Below are 14,912 nucleotides of genomic sequence, written 5' to 3' on the forward strand. Positions count from 1 at the left end.
ACAGCGATAAAGTTCCACTGAGGCCAATTAGGAACTATTGGAGTAGAGAGTGAGCAACAAATTTCAAAATTTGATCCATCATTTCTTGGCTGTCAAACGCTGTGCCCATCTGTTCACATGGCAAACAGCCCACTTGCAAGTTAGCTGGACCTTTCTCCTAAAAATAAGTGACAGACAAGAACAGTTTAGTTACTCTGTGCAACGTTGCAAACAGTGATTTTTTCTGCAGCAAATGTGGTCCAATATCTAGGAGAGCTGGACAGCACTTGCCTCCTTTCACTTCATTATGTTTTTTGACTTGTACATTCTTAGAAATGGTTGAGTGAAAGAGGAAAGAAAATCAAAGGTTTACTGGTCCTGGTTGCTGCCAAAAAGATAGGTTGTATTGGAACAGGTGTTTCGGAAATCTGTGAAAGCCAACTGAAAGGTGTCAGAATGTGCATAACATGAACCAACAGTTCACAGACATTTTGTGTGAATTTGGTCTCGTAGCAGGAAAGTTCAGAAGGGACCCTCAACAGAAAGTATACGCCCTAGGAACAGGCAGGCAGCTCAGCAGGCATAGCCTTGTCTGTTCAGTCACAGCATGAACGATGCTCTCACACAAGAGGGAAGACAGAGGAAAAAACGAAGGTTTCCTTTTGTTACATTTGTGTCCTTCATTATCTTGGACTCATCAAATAAGGAAAAAAGATACGATAATCTGTTTCTAGAATATAAAGCTGATCATCTAGCCTAAAAATAAAAGTAGATCAATAGGAACTCCATAAGCTGTATTTTGGTGAGTAATTAACTGCAGAGTCTGTGCAGGTAGAAGAAAGAAGAATGCACGATCCTTTTTATAGTATCGGTCAAACTAATGCCTGTGAGCCACACTTGTCCCTTGACCTTGTTAAATGTGGCCCACGTGTTGGAGGGAGTACAAGCAACTTTTCCGACACATTCTCTTCCCACATGTTTTTCCTGCAGTGTGCTACTGTAGATAGTTCTAAAACACATGGGACTACAAGTGGCTTCCTCATGTGTATTTAAAGCCTAACAGAGCTACAGCAGTCAAAGCCACATGGGGATAGAAAAGGAGCATCAGGAAAAAAAATGCTTTTCCACTATTTGTGCTCGTGTTCTTCATGTGCTCAGGTAACACGTGGGAGAGCAAGAGCAAGACAAAAAAAGAGAAGGGAGAGCAAGAGAAGAAAGGGAGGGGAAGAAAGAAGCAGACAGAAGCAAAGAAAAAGGAACAAAGCAAAGGAGAAAAGACAAGTGAGAAAGGAGAAGGTTTTGCAAGGAAAGGATAGGAATTGACAGGGAAAAAATCATAGAGAAAATAATTTCACTGCTTTAAAGGATAAAACAAATAAGCCTGCCTGTGCTTTTTATTTCAGCTTTATAGTTTGTGTGCATGTTTATTTTTAACAAATGTAGGAAGAGGCATGTTCTGCATATTCCCCGATGTCTCCTCTCCTTTCGCTTTGTCTCCTTATACTGCATCTTTGTTTCTGGTTCTGCTTTCTGTCTTCTTCCGTCTCCTGCTTCCCCCTCCCCTTTTTCTCCTCTCTGCCTCTCACAGGCAATGAAGGAGATGTAGCATATCATTGTATTAGCAGGGCCAGGATTTTTCCCAAACTCGCCTTAAAAATGGAATGCCAGTGAGTATGTTGTTATTCTTTTGGACCTTTTTCTTTGCGAGAAGACTTAGTGAAGACAGCCTGAAGTCTGCAACAACGATGAATGGAAATGATCGTGGAGCAAATATGCTGAACCAGCTCAAAGCACTTCAAAAGCAGATATTCACCAAAGGAAGGTTATGCTGTCAGTCTGGTGGGATTTCAAAGGTATCGTGTATTTTGCATTGCTTCCAGGGAACCAAACCATTAATTTGGACGTGCACTGTTGTCAACTGGATAAATTCAATGATACCATCAAACAGAAGCGTCCAGATTGGTGAATCACAAAGGTGTTGTGTTTCTCCATGATCACACTAAACCACATACAAGTTTGGCTATTTATCAAAAATTGTTGCAGCTTGTTTGGGTCATGTTACCACATCCACCATATTTGCCAGACCTGGCACCATCAGACTACCATTTTTTTTGTTCTTTACAAAACGTTTTGAATGGTAAAACCTGCACTGCTGATGAGGATATCAAATTGTTCTTGGAACTGTTTTTTGCTGAAAAAGTTAAGAACTTTTTAAAGCGTGGAATCATGAAGTGGCCCGACAGTTGGCAAAAGGTAATTGAACAAAATGGACAATATATTGTTTAATACAGTTTTTGTTTTCTATTAAAAATTCACCTTTCATTTACTGCAAAAAACACAATGAGTTTTTGGCCAAATCAATAATATTGTAATTTTCGTGTAATTTCAATTTGAATAAAAAAATAAATGACTTTGAACCTAATTTTTGTTGTATTATCATTTGATAGACTTTTATTAATCTCAGAGTTTTTTCCTTGATTTGGGGTTGAAGACAATACTGAGTTTTGGCATTGCATTTACGTTTCTGATTTTTATCTTTAAAAAGTAAAAAAAAAAGACTCTTATAACATGTATATACCCTAGTTTTGCCCCTGCTTTCTTTTGGTTCCGAGTCTTATGCTCTAATTTATTTTTCTTGCTGTTGACTCTTTTTAGTTATATGCCAGGATCTCAAGGTTTCCAAACTAAAGCCAGGAGCTCAGGAAGATGAACAGCTTTCAGGAAACCATCAACAGCAGCTCCGGGGGTGCAATTCTAAAGGTCATTTGTTATCACATCTGTTCCTGTCAAGGCATCCTCTCTGAGGCAAAGCCCATTTGAGGGCTGGAAACCCTGGGAGGTTCTGCGGTAGGATTTTCTCTCATGCTGTATGATGAGACTGGGAAGAGTGCAGTCATCTGTGGAGTCCTCCCAGTGTCAGGGAAAACTGTCAGAAACCTTTTCCCTCTGCTCTGTTTCACTGTGACCTTCATTTCCCATCCACTAGCCTGACTCTAAGTGCAAACAACCTCAGTTAATGGTAGGATTGGTCTGATTTCCCCGGCATCTCCTGGGGCAGAGTAAAATTGGAGACCTTTAGGCAGAAAGTCCAAGATTTCTTGAATGTGGCTACAAAGAATAGGAGTCAGAGGAGAGAGGAGCAATGCTGAGGCAGAGCAAACCCTTAGTTTTGGTATCATTGGAACTTCCCAATGCTGAAAGCTGTTGACGCTGTGAAAGTTGAGGAACTGATTAAGCTGGGTGAGCTGTGTAGCTCAGGCCTGGAGGTAGAGCACTGTGTTGCACCATCCACCCACATCACCAGCATCTCTGTGCCACATCCTACTGGAGAAATGCCTTGAGGATTCTGCATATGGAAATGGAGTCACGCATGCAATTTATGGCAGTAATCAAATTTAATTGCTTAGTTGTCATAATATATGTTATAATTACATTACAGTCCTCTGGAAAAAAAAAAGGTAGAATTTAAAATATCCTGTATTGGAACCAAAAGACTGTTATCTAGTCCAGTTTTTAAATAGTCTGTGAGTGTAGTAAAATACCTGATTAACTTTTTAAAAGTTGTCATATCATGTAGGTAATATATGTTTTAAAATGTAAGCACATACTGGAGTCCTTGTTCACTTAATCTGTTATTTACAGGACAGTGTATTAGACCAATATTATGGGCCAAGGTATATTTTATCAGAAGCTGGTAAAGCCCTGTTAGGATCTATGTAGCTGTGAAATTATACCAGCTAATAACTTAGTTTTGTATTTTTATGTATTTAATGGATAGACTGATTAAATTAACTAAAATATGATATGCCTCTGTTCGTATTTTGGGAAATAAACTGTTTATGTAGTTTAAAGAAAGGGAAGATAGAGTAAGCATAAACCATTTAATACTATAAATAAATTCACACAAATGCTTTACACAGTCTAAAATTTCAGTTCATTTTTAGCATCTATATTGCTCAATGAAGGTAAAAAAGTTAGGTAAAAGTAGTATTTTCTGGAAGAGGCTTTTGTCCTCATCTGCACAGAAGAAATGTTCCAGAACTGTTCCACATTGTACCTTACATGGCAGACAGAGGATAAAAATTGGTAAATTCTGCATCTGTCACTATTCTGCATCTGTCACTCAAAGAAAATTCCCCTTTCCCTTTTTAGGAAAGTTGCCTAAGGATGATGGGATATGGCTGATAACTATAATCCATATTTAGGCAACCAAATTATTGTGACAACATTAGCCAGGGTAAGGGAATGCAGACTTAAAATCAAAACATCTGTTATGGTAACTTTAACTTATCCTATTATTCCTAGAAGTTGCAGTGTCATAACTTATATTCCTGCATTGTCTTGCCATAAAAATATACATCTAGACTTGAAATTCAGCAGTAACTTTAAATTAATTTGCTTTAAATTTCATGTCATAAAATTAATACTACTGAAGCATGGCAGCTCATCTTTAGACACTAATAGTACAAGTAAGTGATCTTCTACTTGATAGATTGCAAAATGTGTTGTATTTTATCCCTGATTATAAGAATAATTTGATTTCCCTCAGCATAGCTATTAAACAGTTACAGAGAGATTGATTGTAGTGGTATGAAGGATTCACCATTAATAGTTTTATGAGAGAGATTCAGAATATAAACAGATTTCATGGCTGTTCTTAACAGCAATATCTGAATATATACCCTTTCATACCTACAACCTGTGCACATCAGCTTGCCATGGAAATTTCTGTCAAAATAGAGATTTCTTTGGTTTTCCAGTGCTCCATATTATGACACGTTACTGTGTCACCAGCACTATAGCGATGAGGAGATGGTTCCATAAATTATAGAAGACAAATTCCCAGAATAAAATACTATAATGAATGAAAAGAGGTGTAGTATGTGACAAGCCTGATCCTGTCATGTGAGAGATCTCAGTCAGAAGATTGTGTTCTGTTAATTTCAGAGAGGATCAGTCCCATCATGAGTACTAGGAAACGTTGATATTAATTCTGATTCTGCCCTCTTTCTACCAGTAACTCTTCTAATTACAAGACCCAGTGCTGGTAACTTATAGCTGCAGTGTAGCTTGAATTTAGGAGTGTGTGCAGTGTCTGCCAGATCACATTGCATGTCCTCTGTTCATTCACTATGGCGGCTGGAATAACTTATTATGATACTGGACTTCCAAAGAGTATATTAACTTCCTGACTCTCTATAGTAATACCATACAGCTGGTTCAAATAAACATTCCAAGCCAGAGCATTTTTCATTTTGAAAAAAAATAGCAATCCCAAAGAAGTTTTGTATTTATTCAGTGCTTACTGTCATTGCCTTTGACACCAAGCACTAAAAAATAGGAGTTACTCTCTAGGCTTTTGCATTGATTCTCTCTTGTTGTACTTCATTTATTTTGTTGACCATTGCAGTCAAAAAGAGAGGAAAAACTGCTCATGGCGTTAATTTTCTTGAATTATTGCACTGTTCTGTCTCACTAAAACTTTATTGTTGTTTTTTATACTTTGAACAAAATGTGACTGTTTCTATCTGAAGCCAAATCCATATAAAGAATTCAAGTTGCTCTTGACTTTACCTTACTACTCTAAAATTTCATTGACAATGATACAAAAACATGACTAGGTAACTAAGTTACCCACATTAAACTTTTGTACACTATTAAAAATATGTTACTTTGTTTCTTTAATTATTTGTCAGTTCATTTATTAATTTTGCTTCTATCAAAAAAGTTGCTAAAACATTATGAGTGAGAACCTTAGGCAAAACCATTGTGTAAATAACGGATATTTTGGCTGTATAAGGGCTGAAGGTTTGGTTACATTTGATCTACAGATTTTGTAGTTATATTATTGAAGGTGCACTGAGTTTTATCTTCAGAAAGAGTACACATGATTAAATAAAGATTTTGTTCCATGTATCGCTCATCAGTAACATACTGATTCCCACCAGAGAAGATGAGACATATCACAGCATACAGGTCTTCCATTTCTATTTCATACTGCCATTTATTAAGTGATTTTCTAATGAAAATGGTTAGATGCACCAGGTTTCTGAGTTGGCTTCTTGTACTCTAAGCTGTAATTATGGAAAAACTTATGGATAGAATTATTGAAAATGCTGTTCATGTCCATACTTTTTTGAGAGTTTTTTTTAATTCCTTAGGCTAATTGTGAGGGAAAAAAGTGAGATTTCCAATAATTTGTGAAACAATAAGAGTTAGTCAAACACATATGATACCTGTTTTTAAGGAGTTTCAAAAGCTGGACACTGGTATTGATCTCTCATCCAATTGCAAGTGATGTAAATGGGAATGTGTCCCTGATTGCAATGGGAGCAGGAGTAGGTGATAGTTTTTCATTGTTACATCACACATGAAGAAGGCAACTGTGTATACAAGACTTACAATGATGTCAGATCTACATTTTTATACATTTTGTGACAGTCTGTGAATAACCGGACCGTACAGATATACATCTGTCTTTGATTAGGATAGATTATTCTGGTGTCCCATTATAAAATTATTTGACATAAACAGCATTACCATTGACAAGTACAGAATCATTCTGATTTATAGTACTTTCTGAAAAATATACACATCTGTGGAAAAAACTAACACAGGTTAGACACAGGTTCTTTGTATTCTGTTTTTGCATGAAGGAAAACTATTTTGCCTGTTACTGGTTCAAATAGTCATGGAAATCTGCTTTTTTCAGAGATCTATTCTTCGTAATTTACAGATATGGTAAATCAATCCATAGTTTTATGACTGGAAGTGAGGCAGCATTGTAAAACTGCAGTATTAGACAAAGTACGTAAGAACATTCTGAACCCCCAAATGCTGTATTAAGGTCACACGCGTTTTAAATTAGGAGCCTGTGTTCTCACTCATAAATGTCTCAAACTTTCAACTTCTGATCTGAAACTTTTGGTGGTTGAATATTGTAACAGTAGCCACTGGAATTAGTAGATGCTGACCCTTGTGCCATATGACAGGGTTTATGTAAGTGTTTGTGACCCTGACCAGGTTCAAGTGACTGGGGTGGAGAAATTAAGGTTAGTCTCTCACTAGAGATCCTGCCTGCTAGAAGTTTATTATAAAGGTAAAGGTGACTGTTTTTTAATTATTCTATCAATATAAAATACACTTACAAAAAAGAATAATATTAGATTTAAATAGGTTTTTCTCCCCATTCACATTACATCTATCATATTGTATTCATAAGCATGAGGAAAGCAAAACATAGCTCAGTCTCACTGCCTTCAAATTTGTGGTTGTTACCAGTGAATGCCTGAACATTTATTGTTTATGTTTTCAGCTTAGATTTTTAAAAAAATTTTTGGTATTTTTTCTTTGTTGTTTTTCTTTTGTCCTCACTATCTGCAAGATATGTAACATGACAAACGCTGAGCATCTATTTACGTGGAGCATTCAAGGAAATAGAGAGTTATAAATATGTATGTCTGATGATAATATGTAACTCTGACAAAGATATTCCTGTCTGTATTTTTTGAAAGTGACCACACAAAGCTATGTTTTATCAAAATAATGGTAAAAATAACATTCTAAAAATGTACTAGTTACATAAATATTCAAAAATACAAAAATGTGCTTTTAGTCCCAGGTAGGAAAGTTCCTCTTTGAAATATTTGGAGACAAATGTCCCTGTGTCTCCCTATCCCCAGGACTTTCCCCAGAGCTCTTTTAAAAGTGAGAGAGGATAGAGTTTCGCAACAGTTTATTGCTAGATTTACAATGCTGGCGACAAAGTCATTCTTAAAAAATGGGATAGACTTCTCTCAGGAATTGATCTCTGGTTGGGTTAATGGATTATTGGGGCCAGACTGTGACTGTGACCAGCCCTCACACTGCTGCAAATGCACGTGAGATCTCTTCTCATAGGAAACCACTTCTGGGAACCCAGCACACCTACTCCCTGGTTAACTTCTTCAACAGAACAAGAATAAGACAGGGTTATGCTCATGCCTCTACTTTTCTGCAAAAATAGGGAGAACAGTCAATGCCTTCATAAAGGTCCTGTAAGCCAGCTATGTCCCTACATTTGTTTGATTATGGAAAGATTATTTCTTTTGCAAATACTCCTAACTTGTGTTGTTTGAAAAAACTATTGTCGAGACTACTGGTCAGCACATAGAAATTTGTCAGACTATGTATTTTGACATTATTGATTAGATTTTAATATGTCCTTTTTTGTTCCTTAGATAGAACTTTAGCTGAAATCACCAGGATGTAAAATTGACATTTTGTATTTCATATATATATATTATTGTAAATAATTTCCAGAAGACAGCAAAAGATTAAAATAGTAGCTGAAATGTTTTGGTGCATCAAATTTGGTGGGTTTTTTTTGTACCTGATGAGTGCAATAAGACCACTGTGTCCCAGAGTCTTTATCATACCACCTAACTGGTTTGCAAAATCTTGCTGACAGAGACAGCTTGATCTTGCTGCTGCAGACAGTGGCAAAACCCTTTTTGTCTCTGGCAGAAGCAAGATTGGGCTGCCTGTTGCCTGCAGCATGGAATTTGGGCTGCTCCTCAGCATCGCTGCTGGTGTATGGCGATATTTTCATCTTCTATATTTCAAAGAGCTACATTGATGACTGCTGTGCAATAGTAAAACTAAAGCAGTACAGAGTATGAAAAAAGCATACAAAAACTTTACAAATTTACTTCTGAAATTTAAATCCTCTATAAAAGGTTGCGAGATTACAGCTATTAATTTTGGCGTGTCCTTTCAGTTAATAATTGCTTTTGAAGTTGCTCTGACCTTAGATCAGAGTAACTCTGTTTTCCATTAGTCAGTGATGGACAGGTTTTGCTCATACATAAACTGATAAATTTTTGTAAGAAATATACAAAGAAATGGTATTGCATAGTTGCAGTGTGTATATGTGCATGTGCACACAATACTCACTTTCATTTCACAAGCTGGTGGTTTTGGAGCTGCAGCAGCAGGTCTCGCTGTGCCTCTTAGATCCAGGCAGCGGCTGCCATTTCCCCACCATGGTGGTCGGAGGCCCATCCATCTGCTGGGGACTGTGTTGGTGTGAGGGGGCTGCTGCGAGAGGCCACTGCTTGGTGTGAGGGTCTGACGAAGAAGAGGTGGGTGAGGAAGGGACTGTCCACCACTGCCTCTTTCAGAGGGCCTTGAGGTAGAGGAGCAGCAGTGGCCTGGCAGCTGCGAGGCACCAGGGCAGAGCCTGAGGTGCTTGTTCTCAGGTGGAGGTGATAATTTGAAGAAAGAAGTGGCAGAAAATGGCTAGTGAGGCTGGAGAGAAGCTGGACCTGAGGCAGGAGGCGGGTGTGAGTCAGGGAAGGGCAGCAATGAGACGGGTGACACCACATGGTGCCTGTGGAGAAGACTGGGAAGGAGCACTGCTGCTGTGGTTGGCCATTGTGGCAGCTGAGGACCATGGGAGGCTCCTGGGGCCGGCTGAAGGCAGGGTTCCTCAGAAATGTGTGAGGGCCTGGTGAGGTGGGTGCTGGTGGGCATTGCAGGCTGGCCAGGGCATGGCATGAAAGAGTTTCCCCCAGGGGAGGCCAAAGATGGCGGCTTATCAGGGTATGCTGGGTGCTAAGCTTGGTGCAGCCCTGCTGCTATGTCAGGGTCGGCAGTTCTGCGTGCAGGGTTCAGGCATGTGCGAGGTTCATCTGTACGTTTTATTAGCAAAGCAAAAAAGTCTGTGAAATTCAAGCCTTTTGCCATCTCTCCAGCTTAAGTGGTTCCATGGGTAATTATCTTAAGAACAATTACGCAAGATGTTACCTCAGGCAAATCATATAAAATTAAAAGAAAGAGTATGGTGCTGTATTGTCAAATTTCACGTCAGTAGGAAGTTTTAAAATCCGCAGCCTTCTGGAATTCCTGCAGTTCAATGTTTGTTCTTGATACAGGCCAGGGGGAAACGTAGAGCAATCCTATGCAGAAATAAGTGTGACAATTCTGTTTGCTTTCAAATAATTGTATTTATTTACATCAGTTTAACCTCCATTTAAAATGTCATGTATGTCTCAGTTAGATTAATTAATGTAAAAAAACAGGCCTCTGTGGGAAGTGTTTCGAGTAAGCAATTTGTTTTGCTTGTAATTAATGGATTCTTACCTAAAGTACAAGTTATAAATAAAAATAAACTAACGGTGAGTGGTAGTTTGCTGCTGTCATTCAAATAGTGGACAGTTGGGTAATTACAGACCATCAAGGAACTGCTGCACTGCTCATTATTGTCTTTTAAGAATTTACCAGCCTTTCATCATTCAAAAGAAACGTGCATTGAAGACTTTAAATATATGCTATTAATAAAATAAACCTATTAAGTGGTGTGATGGTTGGTGTTTACAGCTCACACAGGAGAACAAGTCACCTTTCCTTTGTTGCTTTGTCTGATACCGATATGTGAAATCAGTAGCCAAATCTCATTTAGCCACATGTATCTGTATCTATACCGAGGGCTTCATTCTGCAAACATGAGAGCAGCTCAACTAAGATGAGGAGTTTTGGAGCAGAGTTGGGCTACACCTCTGGAGAACGTTACTTGAGGATTTTTAAGGCCAGATCCTGGAAATGTCAGAAAATCCATGTGCACAAACCTTGTATGCAAACCTTTGAACTGAAAAGAAAAAGTACCAATGAGAAAGATGTTGGCAATAGTTGCATCTGCTCTGAACTAGAAATGTGTATTATTTTTAGGTATACTTATTCCATGTGTTGTTATTTTTTTTTTTGTAATGTAGATATCCTTATGAATAATATCTGGAAGTATACTTACAGAATTTAATTTTCAAAACTAAAAAAGTCACTAGTCACAGAAGTATTTCTCACAGTTGTGATTCTCCATTTATTTCATATCAAAAGGAACAAAACATACATTTCTATAGTAATTTAAATTAAAAACTGGACTTAGGATGGAAATGATGTCTTATAATCCCTTTTTCCTCATAGCGGTAAACCCATACTTAATACATCCTAGGCTAGGATCTTAGTACTGACTAGAATTAACACTTGAAGCATAACATTGAAAAATATGTTTATGCACACAGTGTTGCTGGAGATAGTGAACGTTTCATCTTGGTGGAGAAATGGGTACATGTGATTGTAATATGTTTCCATCAGAAGTACTGCAGAGCTCTTGGATCTTGTCAAGACCTCGGATTCAGCATTGCTGTGCTTGACTGCCTATAAACCCTGTACAGACAGCAGACACATCATCTCCAGTAAGGAGGCATCCACCACCTAAGTTGATCTATATAGTTTTTCTACCAGTTTATCTTGTGTTTACATGAGAATGAAAGGGTGGGTCCTACAGCTCTCATTCAGAATACGTGTATGAGATTGGATTATTCATCTGAGTAAGGTTTCCAGGATGGGGATCACAAACCTCTGCAAATAGAACACTGAAATTGTAAATAATATAAAACAAATGCTAAATTTTGTGCTCTGCAGTTACTTTCATTGAGCCAAACTCTAATAATCATTAAGGCACGTAAAAAAGAAATAGGGATATATGGTTTATATGAAAGGTCAGTTGCAGTCTGCAGTTATTTTTAATTCACTGAATTGTTTTCAGCAGGCGTATCTGTATGTAGCATAATGTCTTGCCCATTTTCAGCGAAACATCCCTAAATTCATCATACATGAAAACAGAGCTGGAGGAAGAGGAAATGAACAATTTTCCAATTTATGCAATTTCAGATAAATATGGGGAGGCATCTTTAGTGACCACTGGCTGTATGAAATACAAATTATTGCTACCTTCCAAGCTGCAAAAGGCTGATGAATATGGCAGAAATGCTGCTTTTAAAGGGTTCTGTAGGCTTGTGAGACTAGTTTTGTTATAAATCTGCATGTGTGTCATTGAACTGGACACTGTGATTTGTTAAAGACCATACATATGATCTTTGCTGTTATTGCTGTAATTAATTTTGACATGTTTTAGCTTGATGTTTTTGGAATAATATTTTAACAAGCTTTACAAAATCATAAGTTAAAAAGAAATGTCAGAATTTCAGAAAATGAGCTATTTGACACTTCAATTGAAAATTTACTGATTTTAACAGTACAATTGTGTTATCTTAATTTTTTAAAAGATTGTAAATTTCCATAGACTCATGCATACCTGTTGTTTTATTTTGGTTTGTTTTGGTTTGTTTTTATTTTTATAAACTGTGAAGGAGAAAAAGGTTAAATGTCTGAGAATCTGGAAACAGCAATTGCATGAATATGTGAGGAAAGCAATTGTTAAAGTGCTCTGAGAGTTAGCAGTGTATTTTAAAAGCTAGTTAATGTAATGGCAAGATGAGGAAGGCCTATAAGATTTAAAAATATGCTGTACATTATCATATGGTTTTCATATTTTGCATTTACACTTAGGTAGCTACTTGTGGAAATTGAGCAGATGCACAGTGTATTAAAATGTAGTGTGACAAAACTGAAAACAACCCATAATGACAGCACAATTACTGCTTAGCTATATGAAAAACTGAAAATGCAAGGTCATATTCTTTTGAGAAATACATAATTGTAACATATTGTAATACAGGATGATCAGGAGTCTCTTCAGGAGCAATTCAGATAAGTTGCAGGGTGTATTTATTAATATACCATTTTTAAATTTGCATTAAAGTATAATTTAATATATGTATAGTAATTATTTGGAGGTAGTAAATATTTGCAACACAAACTTGGGGAAATCTAGAAAAGCTTTTACGTAATGAAAGAAAAGTGAGAAAGGAGAAGGAAAAATAAATAGTTTTAGTCCTTTCAGGCCTGGAGGGTTCCTGGGCAGGTGAAATGATGAGATTTTACATGTTGTCTGACCGCTCTTGGTCTTATTATTAGGGCCCTGCATCATGGCCTCAAGGAGAAGGAGTATGACTTTTGTACTGTCAGAATATGCTGCAGTGCACAGCCTGTATTTCCTTTTCCTGGGAGAATTGTGCTGTGTGTCCTCCATAGCAGCAGAGGTGTCTGAATGGAAGATCCCTTCCCCCAGGGCTGGCACATCTCAGTGAACATTCTGGTCACTTGAGCCAGGGGCCAAGGTCTGCATTTTGGCCAGAATGTATTAAACTTTGGAGACGCGACCTCTTCTGTTCCTATTTATTAAGTAGAGTCCCTGCCATTATTTAGGAGCAAGTTGTGCTCGTTTTATTCACAGTCAGTTAGTTGCATGTGTGTGGAAAAGGAGAGAGTTTTAGATTTTGTGTGTGTCTGAAATAATTTATAGTATAGTCTAATAATAATAATAATAATAGTTAATAATAAAGCCCCTCTGAAGTCACTCATGGCAAGGACAATGGCAAAACAGGATTGCATCTCCTTATAACACCCTTGCGCTGTCTTACCTTTTATGGACCAGCTTAGCTATATTAAATGTCCAAACAACAGTCTTTGTACACTGTATTCATACTTCTAGACATGTATCATGCTTTTGTTTTACCTTTGATTTCCTTGGCAGATGATGCTACAGGGAATTAAGATAAAGTGCAGTCATTTGTCCAATTTCCTTCCCATAGCCATTTTGTATATTAAACTCTCAGGCCCAACAGTGTTCTGCAGATTGTCCAAGAAATTATAAATCCTCAGTAGGAACTATCAAAGCATCATTGCCAGTTTGTACCCGCTACAAAGACCCTCACATCTCTTTCACTGGCACTGCATTATTGATTAGCTTGTGAAATAGTGAAGCTGTATTGATTACAAATATTTAGGGATGAAAAAGGAAATGTTGTCCTCAAAGGTATTTGCAGTTTTCTCTGTTACAGAGATCTTTCTTTTCTTGTATTTCTCTGGCTGTCTTCTACCTATTGCATGCTGCAGGCTGATGTGTTCATCCGTGGGTACTGGCAAGATGGGTAAATGGCTGCCTCACCCTGCCGTGGCCGATAGTCACCAAAAAACCTGAAAGAGACAAATGAAGGAGAGTGCTTAGATAAAGATCGCTTGACTGTTTTTGCACAAACATGCATTTGGACAGGAATTATAGGAAGCAAAACTAATTTCCTATTTGTTTATGTTTTAATTAATTTGTATTTTAAAAATTATCTTAATGGCCCAGCCAATCTAGGCCATGAGGCATGATACAGTCCTGCCTAAGATAACTGGCTGATACTCTAGTGCTGTTAGACAACACAGCTGCTGAAATCCCAGTGCAGTCTGTCTCCTTATTCATGGGCTCTCCTGCTGCAGTTATAGGAATACTCTGTGCTGACAGGCTGAAACACAAGACCTGAGAAAGAGCTTGAAAAGGTTGAAGTCTGAAAAGGGACTTTGCAAATGAAGAATAGTAAAGTGTGAAACAAAGCAGTTCCCTGCAAATTCAGCAAGTGACTTCTTTCTGTCCCTTCTCCAAGCAGTCCCTGCTGAGCTGCATTGGCACACGCAGGTGGTTTTCTGCCTGGTTAGTGTAGGGTTAGTGCTCTGCTTGGTACTTAAGCTGAAATCATTAACATGTGTCTTGTGTGTTACCTGAATGAAAGGCGAGTTCATGGGTTATTATTGCCCATTTTTTCTCTTTGCTCCTGCACTTCCCTGTTTCGATTACAAATCCCCCTCCAGGCACAAAGCAAGCTGGACACCTACAGTGCAGCTAAAGAGTTATTTGTTCCCTAGGTGGACACTAATGAATGACTGCAGTGCTGCCCTGAGTGAGGGGGTACCCACTATTAAAAGTTTAATAGAAAGATCTGAGAAGCTGGGGGCCAAGAGGAGAAGGAGGGGACAGGGAGCTGTGAGTAACTCACTAAGTGCCTTCTCTGTTCCTTTGCTGTGGTGGAGATTATACCATCCATTGGGACAGGAGCAATTGGAGAGAGGTCAGTTCCCTCTGCGTTCTCCTTTTGCCTTCAGTTTTGTCGCAAGCTGTTGAAACTGCAGAAATATCTTGGTTCTTTTCCACTGTAAAATCTCTGAAAGCA

This window comes from Mesitornis unicolor, unplaced genomic scaffold (assembly GCF_000695765.1).
Source record: "Mesitornis unicolor isolate BGI_N332 unplaced genomic scaffold, ASM69576v1 scaffold22744, whole genome shotgun sequence".
Lineage (NCBI taxonomy): Eukaryota > Metazoa > Chordata > Aves > Mesitornithiformes > Mesitornithidae > Mesitornis > Mesitornis unicolor.